Here is a 6,000-nt window from a genome sequence, read left to right on the forward strand (position 1 = left end):
GTCTCCGCCTCCTGATTCATACATTCAGCTTGAATTATCATGAAACAATTAATTCTAATTTTCAAATATTTTTTGTCTTTACTCTTTTAAGTTATATAAACAATTGCATAGAATATATTTTCTGTATTATTTGTATTTTAATTAATAAATAAATAGATTTTGTGTCTGTCCCTATTCTGGTCAACTCTGTTACCTCTGTTATATATAAAAAAAAAAAAAACTCCAAAGCATTTGTAGAAAAAGCATGTGACTTGCACAAAGGGATGTCACTTCCTCTGGTGGGAAACTCTGGAAAGCGTGAAGTATTTCATTATTCTTCTCTCATTAATTTGTACAAAATGTTTAGTATACACCAATAGTAGATTAATTATTTGTCATATCTATTATTGTGATATTGCAGTGAATCTCTCATTCACTTTTTAAAAAACGATAATATGGTGAAAACCCATAAAATTATGATTTTAGACATGCCATGTGGTATCTGGTTTGAGGTTAGCATTTTGAGATAAAGCACAAAATGGTGGAAAATGTCAACTCTGTTATCGTCAACTCTGTTATCAACCCATATAAATCAACCCATTTTGTCTGTAACAGAGTTGACAGATTTTTACATTGATGTTCAGTTAGTAAATTGATGTTCAGCATTGATATTTTAAATCCTACAAGTTTAAGATCAGCAAATATTTAAAATGTTGAATTTAAAGTGCCTTATTCTATGAAAATAAAAAGGTTTAACAGAAAAAGAAAATCATATTTTTTGTTTTCTTTCTATACTTGAAATACCCGCAATTCTGGAATGACTCACATATTAACTATTCAACTGCAATACAACTGCATTACAGCTGAAGTATTACTGCAATACAGCTGATAATGCTGCTATATAACTGCGGTAGTAGGCCTACTGCAATACATAATACAACTAAAGTATAATTACAATACTACCGAAGTGCAATACTAATTCAATGCTGTATAATACCATTGAAATACAACCAGAATATCCAGAATAAGTTTTATTTTCACACATCTGCAATATAATGAATGTACAAAACAACAGTGGATGTCTCAAACTGAAATGCAACAATAAATGTTATTTTACTTTGTTTTTGTTTGTTTTTTTCACTTCAAATAACAGGCTGAGAGTTAGACAATGCATTTAAAGTGTTTATTTACAACTCATACAATCATGTGTATTTCTTTCCCCACATTATTCAGAAAGGTTTCGTTTTTTGAAGAGCTTATCCACGTTATTCCACTTGGTTCTTATACAGTAACTGCCTTTATCTCAGATGTGGAAACACTATTTTGGATGTAGTCTGAAAAAACAAACAAACAAAAAGAATCAGAGAAACTCTCAAGTTTCAGTTACACACTTCACCACATGCATATAGTATGCTTAAAATTAATCTACAAGTTAATCTCTTAAAATTAACTTGGTGTCACCAAGTGTTTGTGGAAAGTATTCATACTTACAGTGCATTTATTGTGGCAAATTGGTCAGCATTATTAATGGCTTTGAACACTCCAGGTAAAAGAAGTTAAAGGGTTAGTTCAGCCATAAATGAAATTCTGTCATTGATTACTCGCCCTTATGTAGAACACAAATTAAGATATTTTTTGATGAAATCTGAGAGCTTTCTGTCCCTCCATTGACAGTCTATGCAACTTGCACAATAACATGCATTTCTGAAAAAAAAAAAGAAAAACAGAAAGACACAATCATTTTTAAATACTGTACAGCGCCCTCCACAAATATTGGCCCTCTTTATCCTCTCGGTCTTTCCATCAAAATTCTCACCTTAAAAAAAAAACGGAATTATGAAAAAATGAAATATTATTGGAAACCAGTATATTGAATATATGTGTTCCACAGTTATTGTCCCCCTTCATTTAATACTTTGTGTAACCTATAACCCTTCACATAAGTAAGGGCTAGGTGTGCATTACATGATTTCAATGAACAAGGTGGAAGCAAAGAACCACCTGACGTGAAGCGGGTTGCCTCTGTGAAGTGCATTAAAATTGTGTTATACACAGCTGTTAAAACGTTAAGTTAAAACTGTCCTTAATGTTTGTGGAGCACAATTTGACTGGAAGAGTAAAACTAACAGTTATTTTTCATTATTTTAATTTTTTTTGGCAACGGGTCATTAGATCTGGCATTCTGCACACTCAGCATTCAGGCACAGAAATAAATTAGCGTGGTTGGATTACGTTTATTTGAATGAATAAACGAGGGAGAGAGAGAGAGAGAGATTGTATGTATGTGTGAATGACCTGCGTCTGTGCAGCATCACTCTAATGAAGCTGTCAATTTAATTACTTCAGAAACAGCAATGTTAATATCTTGTTACTTAAAAATACATTTCTGTGTGAGAGTGACTGTATGTGTGTGTGTGTGTGTGTGTGTGCTACAGTAAAGGCAGCACATTAATTTAAAATGGTGTTTAAACTGACTGTAACTATCTGTGCATTCATTGTTTTAATGTCTTCCAATCAATCAGAATCAAGTATTCAAACAGGCTATGATATAGCCTAATATACAAAAGAAGAAGAGAGTCCACAAGCAAACTGTTGAGAACCAATGTTAAGTACTGAGAATAATTGCTGTGGTATAACTAGATTTCATACTTTTCCATTCTTTCAGCTCTCTCTCTTTTTTTATTCTGAATCTGGGCTAATATTGTAAATCTTCTCTTAGCTCTTTGAATTCATTTTTTAAATCCTTGATCTCTTCATGTCTGAATTCTTACATGGCTGAGGTGACAGAGGACTTTGTACACTTGATTCCTACAGCATTCCCACAGGTCTTGGTTCCTGAAGTATAATATCCGTTATTATGTATTCTAAACTATAAAGATAATAGTTTATAAAAGAAAAAATAAAGAAATTAACTCCAATTAATTCAATTCACATTGGATTTTATTCATATTCATTCGATTCACATTGGATTCACATTGGATTCGATTCACATTCGATTTGATTCACATTTGATTCACATTGGATTCGATTCACATTGGATTCACATTGGATTCGATTCACATTCGATACACATTGGATTCGATTCACATTCGATTCACATTCGATTCGATTCACATTCAATTCACATTCGATTCGATTCACATTCGATTCACATTGGATTCGATTCACATTGGATTCACATTGGATTCGATTCACATTGGATTCACATTTGATTCGATTCACGTTCGATTCACATTCGATTCACATTTGATTCGATTCACATTCGTTTCACATTGGATTCGATTCACATTCGATACACATTGGATTCGATTCACATTCGATTCACATTCGATTCGATTCACATTCAATTCACATTCGATTCGATTCACATTCGATTCACATTCGATTCACATTGGATTCGATTCACATTCGTTTCACATTCGTTTCACATTCGATTCACATTCGTTTCACATTCGTTTCACATTCGATTCACATTCGATTCACATTTGATTCACATTCGTTTCACATTCGATTCACATTGGATTCGATTCACATTTGATTCACATTCGATTCACTTTGGATTCGATTCACATTGGATTCGATTCACATTGGATTCACATTGGATTCGATTTACATTGGATTCACATTTGATTCGATTCACATTCGATTCACATTCGATTCACATTCGATTCACATTCGATTCGATTCACATTCGATTCACATTTGATTCGATTCACATTCGATTCACATTCGTTTCACATTCGTTTCACATTCGATTCACATTCGATTCACATTTGATTCACATTCGTTTCACATTTGATTCGCATTCGATTCGATTCACATTTGATTCACATTCGATTCGATTCACATTCGATTCACATTCAATTCGATTCACATTCAATTCGATTCACATTCGATTCACATTCAATTCGATTCACATTCGATTCGATTCACATTCGATTCACATTCGATTCGATTCACATTCATTTGATTCACAATTATTCGATTCACATTCATTTGATTCACAATTATTCGATTAAATTCTAAGCTTCCGACAACTCTTTCAGTTTATATCTAAAAACATTTTCCCAGAAAGTTTGAGTTAGAATAGTTTATAAGAGCACAATTATACGTGTTCAATGACATTTAATGTGCCCGACAGCCTCTGTAGTCCCATTTAGCCACTTGTTAGCAGCTGCCTTTTTCAAGAAACGAAACAACTTTTAAAAAAACCCAGAGGGGGGTAATACTGATGTATTTTATGTCGTAGAATAAAACATGAAAGTGTCTTGAGCTTGTGTTCACCACAGACCGTATTTAAACCAAAATCCCATTAAAAAAAAACATTGGCTTGTGGAAGATGGAACAGTAAGTGCGTTTACTGTTTCTGCATTTTGGTCTACAAAATGATGTCATACCTGTACCACTCTATTCAAAGTCAAAAATGACTGCCAAAGAAATGAATGGCAAATCCGAAAAAACAAAGCAATTTTCTGGGGTATAATATACAAATCAGCCATGATAAACTATTCTTTCATACTGTCTAAATATAGAATATGCAACTGGAAAACCTATTAAAAGTAACTATATCTGAAAACTAGGGAATGCATATACTTACGGCTATACAGTGGTATTAGACAACATTTTCTTTATTTCTTCCACCAGATGGCACAAATCCCTCTTAAATGCATGGGTTTAAAAAAAAAAACTTGCATTAATTGATAATATGAAAAAGATTTTTCTAATATTTGTATTATTTTATATAGAAATAAATGGTGAATAATTTAATGTAGAGTACCATGAAATTCAATCAAAATACAATTTATTAAAGAAAAAATATTATAGAAAGATAAAATAGTACATTCCTTATTTTTTATTTAATAAATGTATGCTTATTGTCTTTGGTCCGTTTTGACCACCTTAGATCACAATTGTGACCCCTAAATGAGGAATACCTGAAAGTTGATGAGGGTGAGAGAGCTCCAATAAGAGGGCAACATTTTAGCAAAATGGATTTATGGGTAAGATAACCAAAGGTGAAATGTTACAGCCAACACCAAAAAGTGGAAATAATCTTTCAGTAAATGTGTGTGTAAAAGAGTATGTGTGTGTGTCAGTAAGAGGGTCAGAGAATGACAGTTTTCCACTGTCCCAGTCTAGATGAACTCTGATCCTCTGCAGTTTCTCTTTCACCAGGAGGAGAGTAGGTGATTGTGGTGGTACATGTGCTTTATATTCACCGCAGAAATGCCCCACCAGCCAGATTCCACTCCTGCCAAACAACACAAACCTTCTCATAGCTGCATCATAGCTCTGTAACACTGCAGATCATACAGTGTAACTTGAGTTCATTTTTAAAACTTGCTTGCAATTGTCTCCAGTAAAATCAGTCTGCTGTAAGTAAATAAACATGCTTCATACTTTAAGGAATAAAGTATTTTCAGATTTAATCTCCTCCTCTTTGGCTCTGATAGTGTCTGAAACAGAGGGGGAATCTCTGTGTTCATCTTCTCAATATTCTCATTCACCGTCTGACTCTTCAGCTGTTCTTCCTTCCTCAGTTTAGCTATCCTTACTGATTCTTTCACAAACTTTGAAAGTTTGTTTTTAAAAGTTTCACAAACTCCTCCTTAATCTGCCTCTCTGTGTTGGGCCTGAAACTAAAAAAACAATATACTTAAGACAAATATATAATGGTAACACTACGGTCTATCCACCTTTTTTTTTTAACACAAATGCGTGCACAGCCATTTTTAACTTGAATGTGCAAGGCTTCAGGTGTCATCTGCTTCCAGTTATTTTAGCTGTACAAAAACAGTCCATACTCAAACAAACTAGTTTGTGAAGCAAATAGTTTTACCTTCTACTGCACTTTGTTATTATTTGGCAAAAAAAAATAAATAAAAATAAAATAATTCCAGGCAGGATCACGATACACAATCTTATCACAATTCTTTCTCAAGTTGGTTTTTAAGACTTTTTTATGAAATGAATGACAGACCATTTAGTTATGTGCCTATAGCAGATAATGAAGTCTTGCAC

Source organism: Leuciscus leuciscus (assembly GCF_965113295.1).
Source record: "Leuciscus leuciscus genome assembly, chromosome: 7".
Lineage (NCBI taxonomy): Eukaryota > Metazoa > Chordata > Actinopteri > Cypriniformes > Leuciscidae > Leuciscus > Leuciscus leuciscus.